The sequence below is a fragment of the Chiloscyllium punctatum genome, chromosome 4 (genome assembly GCF_047496795.1).
Source record: "Chiloscyllium punctatum isolate Juve2018m chromosome 4, sChiPun1.3, whole genome shotgun sequence".
NCBI lineage: Eukaryota > Metazoa > Chordata > Chondrichthyes > Orectolobiformes > Hemiscylliidae > Chiloscyllium > Chiloscyllium punctatum.
In genome coordinates this window covers 104,894,581-104,914,370 of record NC_092742.1, presented here as the reverse complement: position 1 = coordinate 104,914,370, position 19,790 = coordinate 104,894,581, and the positions used below count along the sequence as shown (strand labels likewise).

General features: G+C 40.4%; 1 protein-coding gene across 8 annotated transcripts in view; it reads right to left on the bottom strand.

The window, feature by feature from the left end:
• The window catches only part of LOC140476613 (protein numb homolog), a 194,970-nt gene that overhangs the window by 157,616 nt on the left and 17,564 nt on the right, over positions 1-19,790 (bottom strand). The window contains exon 1 of one of the 8 annotated variants that reach the window (XM_072569477.1): positions 1,775-1,872. The exons of the other annotated variants lie outside the window; for them this stretch is intronic. The gene's annotated coding sequence lies outside the window, so the exon portion shown is untranslated. Of the gene's footprint in view, positions 1-1,774; positions 1,873-19,790 lie in introns of those variants that run through there. 8 annotated transcript variants of the gene reach the window in all.

Here is a 19,790-nt window from a genome sequence, read left to right as displayed (position 1 = left end):
AATCTAAGATGTAAAAGCAGAAGTAGCCCATTCAGCTTATCAAATCTGTGACACCATACAATGAGGTCATGGTTGTTTTAATGATCTTCAATGGCATTTTCCTGGGCCTTTTCCCCATAACCCTTATTCCTTTACGGATTTCAAATCTGTACCTCAGTGTTGAATATACTTAGTGACCGAGCTTCTTCAGCCTGCTGCAGTAAAGAATCCAGTAGATTAACAGCTCTCAGAAAAAAAATCTCACTTCCAACTTAAACTTATGATCCCTTATTCTGAGATTAGACTATCTGATCATAGACTCTCCCACAAGGGGAGACAACCTCTGTCTACCTTGTCAAGTCTGCTAAGAATCCTGTTTGTTTCAATAAGATCAGCTGTCTTTTCTTTAAACTCCACTGAGTACAGGCCCAACTTATTTACCTTTTCCTTATAAGACACCCTCTCCATAAATCTTGCCTGATTGACTTCAAAAAGGTAAATATATTTTTCCTTGGATAAGAGACCCAAAACTGTTCACAGTATTGCAATTGTGACCTGATAAGTAACTTGTATAGTTTCAGCAAGGCCTCCCTAACATTTAGGAGTCATAGTGTCCTACAGCATGGAGACAGGACCTTTGGCCCAAAATGTCTATCAACGCTAACCCCATATCCTTCTAAACCTTTCCTATCTATGTATTCGTCCAAACGCCCTTTAAATGTTGTTAATGCACCCGCCTCTGCCACTCCTGCTGGTTGATCATTCCATATGCATACCACAGTGTAAAAAAAAATTGCCTTTCAGATTTCCATTTATTCATTCTCCTCCAACTTAAACTGATGCCCTATAGTTCTCGATTCCCCAACCCTGGGGGAAAAAAAACAGTGAGCGTATTCATTCTATCCATGCCTCTCATGATCTTAAACGCATCTAACTGGCTAATAGCTGTTTTTCTCTCTCCTTTCCTTTTTAAAAAAAAGAGAGGATTTTACATTGGTAATTTTCCAATCCTCTGGAATATAAGGATTTTTGTATCCATTATCTCTGTAGCTACTTCTTTCAATATTCTAGGATGCATTACATCAGGTCCAGGTGACTTATTGGGCATTCCCGCACTTATTCTCCAGCAGTAGTTATTCTGTTCTCAAAATACAGGATTCCTTTTTCCCGACAAATCGAAAGTGCTGCACAAATTCCGACGGCTTCAATTTAGTTGCTTGTATGTTGCTTTGAGATATATCTTGAGCTCCTGACATTTGGATCTCTTACAAACAGAATTAAGCAAGTGTGTTGCAGTGACTTTGTCCTCAGCTGTACAGGGATCACACATCAGAAGCTGTAACTTCTCCACTAGTACCAATATACTAGCAGCTAATCTGACAATGTAGTTTCTGAAAACACCTTCAACACTGATGGCAACAGAGTACGGAAGTGTAGCAAAGACTGACATAGTTCAGGAGTTCCTTTTTGAATTCCCATGTCACCAAGCCTTATTTTTAAAGCAAATTCAACTATGCAAGTCCAGACTGTGTCAATGTAAATGGTATCAATTCCACAGCAGAGAGTGGTACAGTTTCTCAAATATACTCAACTTATGTTTAAAGCAAAGCAACACAGTAAAGAAAGTTTTCTATCTAAGCACTGATGTTTTACCCATTTCAGTATAAAGGCGATATTGGATCTATAGTAGAGACTAATTTTATGACCTATTTTACAACTCTGAAGATTCAACAACCAAGACATTTAAAGAAAACAAACATCACACCAACTGCCACATGACAAACTCTGAACTTACAACATGAAGTCTTCAGTGAAGAGGTGAATCAAATGAACGGAAGACAATTTTGTTCTGTGACGCACTTCATGACAAACTGGAGAACAATTTAAACTGTGGATACATTCGTGGAAGAACTGCTAAATTAACAGTTAACAGGAAACGGTTTAAAATAAAGTGCATAGCAGGCTGATGATGTAATGGTTCTATATTTACTACAAGAGAAAGATCACATTTCAGGTTGTGAAATTACTAAGCAATTTTCATGACCAGCAATGAATTTAACTGAAAGAAACCACAATTGCAAAATATTCTGATGCACTCAACTTGGTGCCCCTGTAAAACAAGAATTCTCTAAGTCATGTGTTGGGTGTGAGGTTGGAGGTGGGGGAGGAGGAGAAAAGAAACAAAATAAACATTCAACAAAGACACCGATGACATTTATAATCCTCTGCCATTTGTGTGTGCTGGGAGAAGGCTAGTCAGGGTTCAGCTGCAATATTTTGATTTCAGGAAAGGCAGAGTCTGTCCCAACGATAGCATACATATTACAAATCATGAATGCCACTCTATGTAGGATCAAACCACAGCCAATCATATATATTTTCATAAACATTTAGTTAATTATAGGCAGGCATAGATGTAGGCCATTCAGCCCATTGAGCCATCATTCTATATCACATGTGATCATCTACAATCCAGACCTTCATTATTCCTGCACCCCTTGGTATCATCAGTCTCCAGAAATTTTCTTCCATGTTGAACCTGCAAAATGACTCTCCACAGCCTTCTGGGGTGCAGAATTCTAAAGATTCAATACACTCTGTGGCAGAATCCTACATCTCAGTCTTAAATGGCCTACTCCCTTTTCTGAGACTTGTTCCTCTGGCTCAATACCCACCAGTCAAAGTAAACATCCTAACCATATCCATTCTGTTACATCCTGGAAACATTTTTTGCAAATTGTAATCTGTAACTCATTCCTCAAAACCCAAAAAAAACACAGAATCAATCCCGTCTATCCCTCTTCTTCATTCAACATAGCTAATGCAGGGATTAGTCTCTGACATTATGTTGCCCTCCCTCTATGACACGTACATGCTAACTCAGATAAGGAGACTAAAACCATCCAGGTGCAGTCTCACCATGGCTCCATTCAAAGCCCCAAAGAATCATTCCACAGCCTGCATTTCCTCTAACCTGATTTATTGCATCCGTTGCTCCTGTTGTGGTCTTCTCTACACCGGAGAGACCGAGCGCAAACTCGGGGTACTGTTCAGGTAACACCGATGGTCTGTACACTCCAACCAAGTCCTCTTTCTGGTTGCCAGCCATTTGAACTTCCCCTCCCACTCCCCCAACATGTCCAGCCTGAGCCTCTTCCACTGTCAAAACAAGGCCACACGCAAACGAGGAGGCACAGCCCAGCTTTGTGATAGGAGCTGACAACCATACGACCTTAACATAGAATTGACCAGCTTACAAACCTCCCCACCCACCAACTCATCCAAGGTCCAGACCTCCCACTCTGCCCTGCCTTGACCCTTCCTCTCCATCTTCCTTCCCACCTATGTGGATGCAGTAGTTTTTAATCAGATATGTCCAGTATGTAGATACACCAACTAGAGGGGAGGCCATATTGGATTTGGTGCTTGGCAACGAACCAGGCCAGGTGTTAGATCTCTCAATGGGGACAGTATTTCAGTGATAGTGATCGCAATTCCCTGACTTTTACTATATCCAGAGGGGGATTGATGCAGACAGTATGATAAAGTATTTAATTGGGGGAAGGGGAATTACAATGCTATGAGGCAGGAACTGAAATGCCTAAATTGGGAACAGATGTTCTCAGGAAAATGCACAACAGAAATGTGGAGGTTATTTGGGGAGGACTTACTGATAGTGGGGACAAACCTATCCAACACTGAGGCAAAGAAGGGATGGCTGGGTGAAGGAACCTTAGGTGACAAGGGAGGTGGAACGCCTAGTCAAGAGGAAGAAGGAAGCTTACTTAAGTTTGAGGAGAAAAGGATCAGACAGGGGTCTAGAGGGTTACAAGGTAGCCAGGAAGGAACTGAAAAATGGACATAAAGAGCTAGAAGGGAAATGAAAAAGCCTGAGTGGGTAGGGTTAAGGAAAACCCTAAGGCATTCTACACTTTTGTGAGGAACAAGAGGATGGCCAGAGTGAGGGTACGGCCAATTAGGGATAATGGAGACAACTTGTGCCTGCAGTCGGAGGATGTAGGAGAGGCCCTTAATGTATACTGTACTTTGCTTCAGTATTCACTGCTGAGATGGACATTGATATTTCTGAGGACAGCATGAAACAGGCGGATATGCTCGAACAGGTTGATGTTGAGGACAAGTATGTGCTGGAAACTTTCAAAAACCCAAGGTTAAATAAGTCCTCGGGCCAGATGGGATAGACCCAAGGCTACTACAGGAAGTGAGGGAAGAGATTGCTGCGCCTTTGGTGATGATCTTTACGTCCTCACTGTCCACTGGAGTAGTGCCAGATGATTGGAGGATGGCATATGTTATTCCCTTTTTCAAGAAAGGGAATAGGGATAATCCTGGGAATTACAGATCAGTCAATCTTTACATGTGTGGTGGGAAAAGTTTTGGACGGGATTCTGAGAGACAGAATTTATAATTATTTGGAAAAGCATAGTTTGATTAGAGGTAGTCAGCATGGCTTTGTGAAAACCAGGTCATGCCTCATAAGGCATTCTTTGAGAATGTGACAAAACACAGTGATGAAGGTAGAGCAGTGGCCAGGGTGCACATGGATCTTAGCAAGGCCTTTGATAAGGATCCCATGGTAGACTCATTTACAAAGTGAGGAGGATTGGGAAATTTGGCTGTCTGGATACAGAATTGTCGAGCCCATTGAAGACAGAGGATGGTAATAGATGGAAAGCATTCAGCCTGGAGCTCGGTAGCCAGTGGTGCTCCACAGGGGACCTGTTCTGGGACCTCTGCTCTTGGTGATTTTGATAAATAATCTGGATGAGGAATGTGAAGGGTGGGTTAGTAAGTTTGCCGATGATACAAAGGTTAGTGGAGTGGTGGATAGTGTGGAGAGCTGTTGTAGGTTGTAATGGGACATTGACAGGATGCAGAACTGGGCTGTTAAGTGGCAGATAGAGTTCAACCCAGAAAACCGTGAAGCAATTCATTTTGGAAGGTTGAATTTGATTACAAAATACAGGGTTAAAGGCAGAATTCTTGGTAGTATGGAGGAACGAGGGATCTTGGGGCCCATGTCCACAAATCCCTCAAAAATTGCAACTCATGTCTATAGGGTTGTTCAGACGGCAGATGGTGTGTTGGCTTTCATTAGCAGGGGAATTGAGTTTAAGAGGTGCAAGGTTATGCTGCAGCTCAAAAGAGCCCTGGTTAGGCCACGGTTGGAAAGCTGCATTCAGTTCTGGTTGCCTCATTATAGGAAGTATAATCAAGCTTTAGAGAGGGTGCAGAGGAGTTTTACCAGGATGTTGTCTAGATTGGAGGGCATGTCTTATGAAGAAAGGTTGAGGGAGCGAGGACTTTTCTCATTGGAGAAAAGATTGAGCAGTGACTTGTTAGAAGTGTACAACATGATGACAGGCATAGATAGAGTGAAGAGTCAGAGACTTTTTCTCAGTACGGAAATAGGCATCACAAGGGGGCAAAATTTTAAGGTGATTGGAGGAAGGTTTCAGGGAGATGTCAGAGGTCAGTTCTTTACAGAGAGTGGTGGGTGCGTGGAATGCACTGCCAGCGGTGGTAGTCAAGTCAAATACATTAGGGACATTTAAATGACTCTTGGATATGCACATAGACGATAGTAAAAATGAAGGGTATGTAGTTTAGTTTAAGCTTAGAGTAGGATAGAAGGTTGGCACAACATCGAGGGTCAAAGGGCTGTGCTGTGCTGTTTTATGTTTTATCCGCTCCATCCTTCTCACTGACCAATCACTATCAGTACCTATGAGAAAGTGTATAGGGTATGAGTTAAGTTTTGTGAAACAAGAAGTTCAGCTGAGCATTACTCAGATCAGTTAAGAACTTGCAGTTAACAATGGAATGCTGGATTCAGGGTAATGGGTTAACAAAGTGGAAAAGCAGTCATTATGTAAAGCCATTTAACAAGAAGCAGCATTCAATATGTAAAGAAGGTGAAAAATATTCATTTTGTGAAGCCAGTTAACAAGGTTAAGAACATACAATGTGGAACAGCAGTTGGCTTAATCTTTACTGTTGACAGCCGCTGATTGTAACAGTCACCCAATATTATGTTGCCTTATCTGTATGCTCCTCCCTGTAAGTGACTATATAATTCATTAAGAAACTGCTGTTCGAGAGAAGACAGAGAACTAATGTCCCTGTGCACGTGGGGCATCATTCTCTCTCCCTCCAGGGCCTGGAATAAAGATGAAGGAGGTAAAACTATACTGTGTCTCAGAGCGTGATACAGGGATGGAGAAACGAGACAACACCTGCACCCACTCTCACCATCCCACCTACCTTTCCACCCAGGCCACTCCATTCCCCCTCCTTAGATCTGATGAAAGGTCTGAAACTGATTCCCCTACTGTGCTTTTTCCAGCTCTACACTTTATCAACTCCATGTAAATGTAGCGAGACAACTTCACCCCTATTCTCAAATCTCCTTGCAATGATACAGAACATGCCGATTGCCTTTTAATTATTTGCTGCACCCTTGTTAGCTTTTAATGACTGATGAACAAAAAATACCCAGCTTCCTCTAGATAGTCATACCTTCCAACTTCTCACCATTTAAAAAATATTCTGCCTTTCTCTACAACAGTAAATAACTTCACACTTTTATATTCCACTTGCCATGTTCTTGTCCATTCACCGAGCCTGTCCAAAACCTTTGAAGCCTATTTACATATCCTTCTCAATTTACATTCCCACCCAGTTTTGTGACATCAGCAAACATGGAAGTGTTACAAAAATGTTTTAATGAACTTGGCACGGTGGCACAGTGGTTAGCACTGTTGCTTCACAGCGCCAGGGACCTGGGTTCAATTCCACCTCAGACGACTGTCTGTGTGGAGTTTACACATTCTCCCAGTGTCTGCGTGGGTTTTTTCCCCACAGTCCAAACATGTGCAGGCCAGATCAACTGACCATGCTAAACTGCCCATAGTGTTAGGTGCATTAGTCAGAGGGAAAATGGGTCTGAGTGGGTTACTCTTTGGAGGGTTGGTGTGGTCTTGTTGGGCTGAAGGGCCTGTTTCCATACTGTAGGCAATCTATTCTTAAAAAAAACATTTCCAGAAGCAGCTCTATGCCAGGATTGATTTGAAACCAGACCTCCGGCCCAGAGGTAAAGACACTACCACTATATCACGAGAACCCTTCAGAAATGTTACAATGACTCTCCAAATACAAAATCATTTATAAAGTTTGTGAACACAGTTGTGGTTACAGAATCAATCTTTCAAATACCCAGTACTAACAGCCTGAGAATGTCCCATTTACTCCTACTACTGTTTTCTGTATTTAATAAATTCTCAAACAATACTCTTACATAACCCCCAATCCCATGCACTTTAATTGTATGTACTACCCTCCTTGTGGAACCTCAGCAAAAACCTACAGAAAATTAAAACAAAGCAAATTCACTGGCTTGTTAATCAATGCTATGAGCAGCATCCTCAAAATACTCCTTGACATTTATCAACATAATTCTTGTTGACTCTGATCAAATCATGTTATTTTTAAGTGTCTCATTATCTAATATTTTCTATGCTAATCATGTTAAACTAGGTCTGTAATTCTCAATTTTCTCTCTCCTTCCTTTCTGAAACAATGGGGTCACATTTGCTACTTTGGAAGGATTCCTGCTGACCAATAGAGTGTACAGACTACTGAAAAGATAACCACCAATATGTTGATTATCACCACAGCCACCACCTTCAAACAGCTGGTACACATCTATCTGACCCAGGTTTGCATCAACCTTCAATCTAGCTAACTTTTCAAGTATTACATCTTTCTTAACACTATTTATTTCCATTCCCTATTTTCACAAGTGACTTGAAGACAGACACACTCATTGTATAGTTTCTCCATTACTTCCCTATTCTCCATTTCTATCTCCGCCTGTCATATATCTACATTCAGCAATGCCAATCCTCTCATTTTTCTGCACAAGGAAACTTATAAAAGTTTCTTAATGTTTCTTGTCAGTTAGCATACAATCCCACATTCACCGTTCCAAATGGGTAAGCAAGAATTTCAACAGCCAAAAAGTGGATTTATAAGTTGGCTTCTGAAGCATTCTGCCGAAAATATTATGTAGCCAGTTAGATTAGAGCACGAACAAAGAAATGTGAAGCATCTTCAGAAATGTCAGGGTCTATGTTCTTTGGCCAATCAAGGGTTGGAACAGGTTATTTTTCACCTTCTACATTACCTTTTTGCTTTCCCTTAAAACAATGTCAACATCACAGCAAATCAAAACCAGCATCTTTTCTAGTCTCAGTGCACAGCCAGATCAATCAGGCTTCACAACAACTTGGATTCTTTAGATTGACATCACCGTTCTGTGATTATCAAGCACAATTATAACCATGATCAAGGAAATTCACTCCAAATAGGATAATTCATTTAAAGTTATTCCATACATACACTGTTTAAAAACTAAACTTTAAAAGTCCTGGATACCAAACTTACTATTTTAATTTCTATTTTAACATTTCTCAATTTTCCAAGTACCATCATATAAATTGTGATGGTGTCTGAAGGTTTATTTTGTTTTTAATGATAATATATGGTATATTAGTGTCTCTGGCTTGACCCAACATTTATTGCCTTTGGCGAAAGTGAGTACTGCAGATACTGGAGATTAGAGTCAAGAATCAGGCAGCATCCAAGGAGCAGGAAAATCGATGTTTTGAGCAAAAGCCCTTCATCAGGAATTTATCGCCTATCCCTAGTTGCCCTGGAGATGCCTTTGAGCTGCTTTCTTGAACTGCTGCAGTCCATTTAGTGTAGGGAGATCCACAATGTCAGGGAGGAAGCTTCAGTATTTTGAACGAATGATGCTGATAGAATGGCAATTTGAACGTGGACTGGTTCAGTGTCTGAGGAGTCACAAATTATGCTGAGTATTGTGCAGTCAGTCATCGGCAAGTATCCCACTTTTGACCTAATGATGGAGAGAAGGTCATTGATGAAGCATCCAAAAGTGGATTGGCCAAGGATATTACCCAGATGATCTCCTAGACTGAGATGATAGACCTCAAATAGCCACAACCACCTTCCTTGTGTCAGGTTTGACTCCCACCAGAGAGGTTGCCCCCGATAGTCATTAACTCTAGTTGTGCTCGGGCTTCTTGATGCTATTTAGTTCCCACACTTTAACATCTCAGATGCCACAGTCAATTAAATACAACCTTGATGTCAAGGATACTCACTCATCTCACCTCAATATTCAGCCATTTCACTGCTGTTTGAACTCAGGTTTTAAAATACTAATAAAACATTGCACAATTTATATTGATGGAAGATTTTCAATATATCAAGGCAGCTACATTCAACTGGTTTAAACAGATTTCAAATTTCTCACCAATCTCTAATGGCAACCTCAAATACAGCTCAACACACACATGCATCTTTTAGCAGAATCGTCTATCTTTGACAAACAGTGAGTAAATTGCCTGTACAACACTAGAACCACTCATGTTTCCTTAATAATTCTGATGAACTGAAGTAATTAATACTTGTCTAATACACTGATGAGAAACAACCAATTTTATTTAGTAGATAAATAATGACCTGGCTGAGTAAACTTCAAATCCACTGACGTTCTAGAAATAATTGTCGTTTGCTCCATGTCAAATTTCAGTTGTGTCTTTTCAATGTAATTACCCAACAGCATAGATATTTCACTATAGGATACATCACGCTTATAAAATGATTTAGTCTGACGACCTCACATGGAATTACAACTCTCTTTAAAAGACCTTAATGGGTTATCCTATCAAGCCAAAGCAAGTCAAACTTTTGTATTCTTTAACATTGTGCTAATCATCACCACTGAGTGCATACAGATACAGTTTAGCCAATTTGTTCCACACTGTTGAAAAAGCTAGATGGTGAAAGATAAGATTTAAGTCAATCTTTGCCAAAATTGCAGCTCTCATTCCAACAACCAGTTTCAGCCTATTTTTTTTAAAAAACAATATCCATTGCTTCAGACCTGCTGTACTTTTCCAGCATCACTCTAATCTATTCTCTGGTTTCCAGCATCTACAGTCCTCACTTTTGCCTATTCTTTACCACACCCCTGGGGCAGATCAGACTTGACCTAGACCTTCTGGCCCTGAGGTAAAGACACTATGATACTATTAGGCTGCAAGACTCTGTCTATTTTACAGGAGCACAACTAATTCCCACCACATGCGTATTATTAATAACTAATATAAAACTATTTCTTTTAGATAATGAGCAAAGGAAGAAAAAAACGTCATCTTGAAAAAAAGTTAACACATTATTCAAGGAAGTCCCCTAAATTTTCTTTGTATTTTCAATAAATTAGCAGTGTATACAACAGTCACCTTGTTCATAAGTGGATTCTGGCCAACATGTTAGAAGGTTGTACATTCAAGCAAAACTCAAAGACCACAGCAAGTGAACTTCTGCACAGTTGGTAATGAAGTGCTGTATTTTCACGTAAGATTCCATAGTACTCTTCTCAAAGACCAGGAAGTTCCTTTGAATGCCCTCCAACCAGCACTAGATGAACTTGTTACTTACCTCGTTATTTTCATAGACCTGAAGTGGTCAAATTTGGAATTTTGCACGAGAGCAAATAAACGCTAAAAAGGTAAATAATTAGCAATGCAGATCTTTGGAACACTGAGCACATACAAAGAAAGAATTTACATGAAAGTTCTTCCTTTGGTTTCACACTGAAATACACATCAAACATGAAGTCTCTAAATTCAAGGTGCAGGAGCTATTTGCTGGACGTTATACTGGTCTGAAACCCTTAAGAGTCATAGACATGTACAGCACGGAAACAGATCCTTCAGTCCAGCTCGTCCATGCTGACCAGATATCCCAACCCAATCTAGTCCACTTGCCAGCACCTGGCCCATATCCCGCCAAACCCTTCCTATTCGTATACCCATCCAGATGCCTTTTAAATGTTGCAATTGTCGGCCTCTAGCAGCTCATTTATGTACTACCCTCTGCAGGAAAAACCTTGCCCCTTAGCTTTCTTTTATATCTTTCCCCCCCACCCTAAACCTATGCCCTCTAGTTCTGGACTCCCTGACCCGAGGGTTAGATCTCATGGAATACAGGGAGAACTAGCCATTTGGATACAGAACTGGCTCAAAAGGTAGAAGACAGAGGGTGGTGGTGGTGGAGGGCTGTTTTTCAGACTGGAGGCCTGTGACCAGTGGAGTGCCACAAGGATCGGTGCTGGGTCCACTACTTTTTGTCATGTATATAATTTGGAGGGGAGCATAATAGGTACACTTAGTAAGTGTGCAGATGACACCAAAATTGGAGGTGTAGTGGACAGCAAAGGTTACCTCAGATTACAACAGGATCTTGATCAGATGGGCTGAGAATTGGCAGATGGAGTTTAATTTATATAAATGTGAGGTGCTGCATTTTGGGAAAGCAAATCTTAGACTTGAACAAGATAATTCCCCTTACCTTATATTTACAAGCAGCTGGGTATTAAGTATAGCTGCCAAAGGCCTCAAGCTAAAATATGAGCCCTCTCATTTAGCTGAAGAATGTATAAATAGATTTTTTTTTAATATAAACTGGGTCAGCTCAAGCAGCCAGTAATAAAAGTTCGTATAATCCTACATGGGCGGCACGGTGGCACAGTGGTTAGCACTGCTGCCTCACAGCGCCGGAGACCTGGGTTCAATTCCCGCCTCAGGCGACTGACTGTGTGGAGTTTGCACGTTCTCCCCGTGTCTGTGTGGGTTTCCTCCGGGTGCTCTGGTTTCCTCCCACAGTCCAAAGATGTGCAGGTCAGGTGAATTGGCCATGCTAAATTGCCCGTAGTATTAGGTAAGGGGTAGATGTAGATGTAGGGGTATGGGTGGGTTACGCTTCGGCGGGGCGGTGTGGACTTGTTGGGCCGAAGGGCCTGTTTCCACACTAAGTAATCTAAAAAAAAATCTAAAACAAAAATGTATTCTTTCAGTAGTAACACTAGCTCAACTGAAGTTCAGCACTACACAACTAAACATTTTTCCATATTAGGATACATTGTGAAAATCGGTATAAAAGTACTGATTTCCATAGACATCAAGCATCCCAGGCCTCTACTGTCAATGAGTACCATTTGATGCACTGTACACAGAGTACTGTCAGAAAAACTTAATTTTCCCACATTGTGATTGCCAGTCTCTGCTATGATCTTGAGGTTAAATTGTGCTCCAACATGGGATTTCTTCCTACATGACAAACATCACAATACCTGTTGACCAGCTTTTCTTGAAATTAAATAACATAAAATCTGTAGAGACCAACATTGAGGTTCAGAAAACAAATCTAACTCCACAGGAAAACCAATACTTCATTCATACAACTAGTTAAAAGGTAGGATAAGAAACTAATGGGTGAACATGAACTTTTCCACCAATAAGCCATGGTGTTGAATTAGCCAGAGATAATACTATTTACTTTGGCTCTCTCTAAATTTAAATGAATCTAACATGCAAAGAGCTTGGGATCAAGCTGAAAGTTTCTGAATATTTTTCATTGAATCTTAAAATGACAAAATTCCTTCTAATTCGCAGAACTGGAAGTAAAATACTCATTTTGAGATATGGACAATCTAACAGCATCACAAAGCTACCCATATGTGTCACCTTCATTATGCAAGACTAATATCTAGGAGGGCAAAATCATAATGCCAAAATTCTTACAAGTTCTTATATAGTTCATATCAAGAAAGTGATTGAAGCTCAACTTTGCTGGGTCAGCCACTTAATTCACACAGATGATTCCCACACACCAAAAGGGAGTATTCTTAAGCCAGGTGTTCACAGAAACCCACTCCAAAGAACATCCCAAACAATCAGACACACACCTTCTGAAAACTAATCTCAGAGCCTACAAATTGTATCCAACTTCAAGAGATAAAACAATATTGGACAGATCCAGATGGAGAAAAGTCAATCATAAACTTTATCAACCAATCGAGTATGACAATATCAGACATTTTCAGGACAAACTGATGAACCGTCCACCATCCATCTAGCAACAATTGCAAGCAGATCTGCAAATTAAGATTCAATTTAGCATCCCATCTGAAGCAGTCGTATCCTTGCTGAATGGGAGAATCCATCACCATTTGGTAAAGCAGCTCAGTCCTAAAACTGAAGTGTCAGCTTAAATATCAAACTTGATCTCTAGAAAGGGGCTTGCCACAGACAATCACTGTTAATAAGGATGAACCACACCAGGAGGGCTCTCAGAACTGCTTTCCCAATAGGTAGAAAAAGACAACAAAAATTCAGTATTAAATGATAAAAGTTAAACTATTAACTGGAATATACCTGAGGAGATAAGAAACCTGCAGATGCTGGAACCCAAAGTAGACAAACTGGAGCTTGGAAGAACATAGCAAGCTAGGCAACATCAGGAGGTGGAGAAGCCAATGTTTTGGGTAGAACCCTCCTTCAGGAATATAGCTGAGTTCAGAGATACCCTTCATGACTAAACAATCTGCCAATATTCACGGAACAAATTGTGCAGTAAAACAACAAAGAACATGATGGCGAACTGTTTTATTAAAAACAACATAGTGATCCGCTAGGCATTTCAAAGGGCAGTTAAAAAAATCATCCATATCACTGTGGAGCAAGTTTCAAGAGGACAAACAGGGTAAGGATGGTATGTTTCCTTCCCTAAAGAAAGTTAATGAACCAGACGAATTACAACAATCCAGTTGTTTCACCACTCACCACTATCCAGACCGGCTTTTTATTTCCCATTTCATTGAAATTAGGATTCATAGTTATCATAGTGAGTTTTAATTCACTCATCAAGGATAATTGGTCTTGTAACAAAACCACAAAAATGTCATTGCCACAAAATACCAATGACTGAAAAGAGAGTTGAAGAGAGGGATTTAGAGGATGTTTTATGGACAGAAAAGTCTTGGGCAAGTTCAGTTTTGTGCATGTGATACTTCAGAAATGAGCAAGGATAATCTTGATTAAAAGAAATCAAACATACAATGGAGGCCTGAACAGAACATTGAGTGGAAAAGAAATGGGCAGCTTGGAAATGAGGAAAAGCCAGAAGCAAGGATGAAATCTGCAGGATAGTTTTTACATTTTATTCTCAGAAACACAAGCAATGTCAGTCAGACAGTGGTGTGAACCAGCAAGCAAATCTCAATATTGGGTGGTAGGAACATGGACGGAGAGAGACAAAAAAAAAAATTGCAGATGCTGAAATCCAAAGCAGACAGGCAGGAGGCTGGAAAAATACAGCAAGCCCAGGCAGCATCAAGGGTGGAGAAGTCATTGTTTCGGGTGTAACCCTTCTTCAGTGGGCAGCAGACAGCAAGATGAACTCTGACCAAAGTCACCATTGCCTAGAATTCATAATGAGCTTTTAAAAATACATAGAGCTTTTATTGAACAGGGATACGCACACACACACGTCAGGACACGTTGCTGTGGCTCACCACCAGACACTGTCAACATAACTTCTCAAAACCACTCGTCTCTTGCATCTGTGAGAATAGCTTGCTTTCTCTGCATGGGCAAGCTAGTTATCACACCCACGGCTGTATGCACCTAGAGAGCAAGATGTAGATGATCTTGCGGAGCCAGGTGAGATTGACATGGTCGTGAGATCCAATTGGATTTGAGATGCTACACAATATGTCAAGGGACTACAGTCAAAAAGGGGTGAAAAGCCAAAATCTACAAGGACATAGTTGCAGCCAGAGAACTATGACATGATCAGTCACACCGAAAAAAAAACAATCGACACAGTGAGTACCCAAGGACAATCAATCTCCTGTACTTGATTTCAACAAGCAACTGGAGTTTATTATTGCTCTGGGAGTTAAAGTGTTTCCACACAATGGAAACTGTATCCAAAGTTTATTTCAGGTCATTCACACCTAGATGCCAAATTAAAGATCTTAGAAAATGAAGGCATTCAGCTCTCTTAAGGGTTTTACAGACATATTTCATATTACTTATGACTATTAAGAGGACAAGTTATAAAGGAAGGTGTGTTGGACACACAACAGCAGGAAAACCAACAGGATTGAAAGCCAAGAAGAATAAATATAATGGTCTTGTAGCCCTTTAACATTCAAGAGCATTACCATTCACCAAATCTCCTATCATCATCATCCTGGGGTTACTATTGACTAGAAACTAAACTGGACTCGTCATGTAAATGCAGTGGCTACAACAACAGGTTAGAGGCTGAGAATCCTGCACTAACTTACCACCTAACTCCCAAAAGCCTGCCCATCATCTACAAAGTATAAGTCAGGAGTGTCTTCATTCAGAAAGTTTGATACCATCCAGGACAAAGCAACCCAATTGATTGGCACCACATCCACAAACATCTACTCCCTCCACCAGAACGCTCAGAGCACCATCCCCCGCAATTTCCCTTCCTAACCATTCACCATCCTGAAACATATCACCATTCCTTCATGGACCTTCTTTCCCAACAGCTTTGTGGGTGTACCTCCACCAAATTATATTGTATTGATTCATTTGAAACTATGAATTACATACCAGGTAGACAAATGGTCAATGTGAATAGAAACACTTCACTGATAATGTTCACACCCTCACAGGTGGTTCTAGACTGCTATCTTAAAAGGGCAGCATTTCCAATTAGGCATATCATAAGACGGCCTGCAGCGGTTCAGCAGACGGCTGACCACTACCTTCTCGAGGACAATATAATTGGGTCAGGAGTAACACCACATACCATGTATAAGCTCAGTGTGGTGAAATAACTTGAAACTGAATCCCAGTAGGAATGGTGAGAGATTAGAACAAATCTTAGTGGTAACAATGCATTCCAAAACATGAAACAGATGAAAAGTGAATTAACAGCATGAGAAACCAAAGAACTTCTGGAGCTTATGAAATCGCATCTGTAACTTCCAGAACAGAAAACTCCTTAAGTGACTAATAATCCTGGAATCTGCTGGCAGACCGTGTTTCAAGTTCTGAACATTTAATTAAAAGAAACCGTACACCAGGATACAGCTGTTACATGAATAAAGCTTCAAAAATGTTCAGATTTCACATTCTGGTGTGTCAACATCTTCCCTTACTTTAAGTTTGATATCAGTGTTCGCCACAAGGAGAAATTTGCGGACTCAAAGTAAACAAGGTTTATAAGACAATTACAAGTTTTGTCATTTCCTGCTTGACTCAATTTTCTTTTGCTCTCCCTTCTGTTTAAGGTAGTGACTCATGCTGACATTTAGTGCAACAGGTCTGAAGAGATCTGTTCTACACTCTGGCTTTCTTCATATGTGAACTTTGGCAATTTGCCAAATAAAGATGTTTACAGATTCATATATTCAACAGGCTTCATGGACAACAGACAATTTGCAGCAGCAGACTCCACCTTCCCCTTCAAACCCAAGATTAATTCCATCACGCTTGCAGTACCTAGTTCAAATCCATGATTCTGTAAAGGCCTAAAACCTCGAGCAATGCAGTGTAGAAATCTTCACATTATTCAAGAGCCCTGATGAGACAAGATTAAAGTCCTTAAGGCTTAAGTGTTGCACGATAATTATATAGCAGCTCTGATGCCAAACCTGAACATGTCTGCAGCATAGGCATCTTCTACATCAAAACATTTGGAGCTAGACATGGAGTACTCTGAGGAGAAATCTCTGAAGAGGAAAGTTTTTCTAGTCCTGATAAATTATAGCAAAACAAACTTACAGAGACCATTTTATTGAATTCAACACCCCAACATGATTAAAACTGAAGTTTATTTGGGCAAATTAAAATAACTTACAATTGAGACCAGCAAGTTGACATGTTTCAACACAGAACCCAAATGATTAATTCTTAGGTTACAAACTTCAGAAAATGCTATTGCAAAAGCTCAAATCAAATAATTAACAAGACACCACTGATAAACAATACCTTTCCCAAACAGAAACTCATTGCCAAGTGAGATCAAGGCTGAAATGGAGCTCTTGACCCTTAGACTTTAAGTTAACTAGGTGTAAACACTAGTGGTCGTTGATTTGAAATCTTAACCTACTCTAATTATAAATGATTTTTGCTTTAAAATATCACATTATTCTTTCGCTCTACATAACTGGTTGAAGACACACAAAGAATCACTAAAAATCACTAGTATAGGAATATTAATATAGAGATAACTCGCCCTACTCGAGGAGAAATAGAAAAATGAGTATGAACTGTGCCCATGCATTTTCAGATCAAGTTAGCTTAATGAGCCATGCCTGCATATTTCTAATCCCTCACTTTCCTGACTCACTTCCAGTTCAGATGGTATCAAATCCATCCCTATACCAATGTGCCTCGGTGCCTTTCCAAAAAAAGGCCAAAGTGATGCAGCATGACAAACATTATGGAGATCAGTTAGTTCTGTGTGTGCAGAGAATTGTTTGTGAACAATGACTGAATTGAAATGTTAATACTATTTCTCTAACAACAGATGGTTTCGGCATCTTCAGCTTTTTAATTCAACGTCCAACAAATGCACTATTTGACTTTAAATAAAAACAAAACAAGGAATCCTTGGGATATAGGTTCATAGTTCCTTGAAAGTGAAGTCACAGGTAAACAGGGTAGTGAAGGTGGTTTTGGTATACTTGCTTTTATTGGCCAATGCATTGAGTATGGGAGTTGGGAGGTCATGTTGCAGATGTACAGTGAGAGCACATTTGGAATACTGCATATAATTTTGGTCAGCCTGCTATAGGAAAGATATTGCGATACTTGAAAGGATTCAGAAAAGGTTTCCAAGGATGTTGCCAGGGTTGGAGCTATCAGGAGAGACTAAATAGGCTGGGGCAATTTTCCCTGCAGCAGCGGAGACTGAGGGCATGGATAGGGTGAAGAGTCAAGGAATTCCACCACCACCTTCCCCCCCCACCCCACCACCACCACCACCCCCAGAGTAGGGGAGTCCAAAACCAGAGGACATGGGTTTAAGGTGAGGGAAAAGATTTAAAAAGGGCCTAATGAACAACTGTTTCACACAGAGGATGGTGTGTGTATGGAGTGAGCTGCCAGAGGTAGTGGTGGAAGCTGGGACAATTACAACATTTATAAGGTAGCTGGATGGGTACATGAATAGGAAGGGTTAAGAGGGATATTGGCCAAATGCTGGCAAATGGGACTACGTTAATTTAGGATGTCTGGTCAGCATGAATTAGTTGGACTGAAAGGTCCGCTTCCGTGCTGTACATCCCTGTGACTCCACATGTTACTTAATCTATAAATGAATGCTCTGAATTTCCAGCTGGTAATCTGATTTGTTTGTTGAGAGCATCCAGAGATTGTCTGCATCTGAAGTTGTTACTCCAAGTTACGAGTAAGTGTGTAAATAATAGTCAATAAAATTAGTGTAAGCAATGATTCTTGTTGCTCACTGACATCTACTAACTAGTGCTGTCAGCAATCTTGGAAACTTCTTAAATCGCAGCAGTTTTAGTTTGCATTCACACTGTTTCAGACTTGTTTAGTATTCTTCACCAATCCACACATAAAAAAAGAAACTCAACACGTTAGATACAATTGGCAGTGTTGGAGTACTCTTTTCTCCATACATTTTACACTTTCACTGCTTCAGGCTATTCACTCCTTTGAAACATCCAGCAAGAGAGAATTGTTCAGTACAAGGCCACCAATACAACTACGTTTTCTTCACAAACCAGAAAAACAAAGCATTTTACTTTCTGGTAAATAATTGCATCAATCTGCATTGTGACTCCAACCTTCAGCTGAAGATGCTACCTTAGCCCTCGTCAGCGTTGCATGTTTTGGGGTGGGGGGGTTGAGATACGGGTTTAACTTGGCATCTCCTCAAATGGTTCAATAAGCTGCCGTTCCAAGCAGCAGATCACAGGTTTCATTCACTGACCTTCCCAGACCACTGCCTAAATCTGCAAAATTCAGCTATGCAGATATATACAAGCTTTGGAACTGCTCTTGAAAGGTTAATGATTCCAACTGATTGTAATACTGGAAAAGTTCAATCCAAAACTTGATTGCTCCAAGTTTTATTTTACCTTTTGTCAAATGTGGAGGTCAGGCCCTGACCATGTATCTAAGTGGATGCAAATGCACTTGCAAATTACAAGAGAAAAACACAAACAATATTACATCCGATGTGAACTATTTGCCAATCTTGTTACAAAGATCAGAAAAAAAATCCTTTTTTATCCCAACAATACCCTTCCCAACACTCAAACGTCAGTGAAGAGTCTTTCCTATCTCTATATTAAAGCTTTCTGATCAGCTGACAGGGCTATAATTGGTTTCCATTTAACAAATTGCTACATTCACTGGATACCATTTTCTTCAGTTACTGTATAAACCCTGAAACCAAACTGTTAACTCAGCTCATAGACTGCTTAACCATGTCTTCAAAACTTGCCATCAAAACCTCGAAGGGTTCTTCACAATCTTGCGTGTACAGAGGCTTCTTCCCACTAACGTTTAAGCACCTCTCCCCAGCCTTGACACCTCCGTGACTGCTACTGACAGCATCTCTGCTGTTTTTGAGCCTCTTCCCTACACAATAACCTGCTTATGGCTCCTTTTCTCTCTTTTCTGGTGCTTGTAAAATTCAACTAACCAAGCACCTCAGTAATATTCTCTGAGTGGCTTGCTGGTTATTTACGCAAGTCACAACTTGTAAACACTGCTTTGAACACCACATTCAAACTGACTTTCTGACCTATAAAACAGTCAGATCGTCACAGAACTGAAAAACTAAAATGCATTTCCCCTCCAGATTAGAACCTATGCTTTTGAATAACGTTAGTGCAT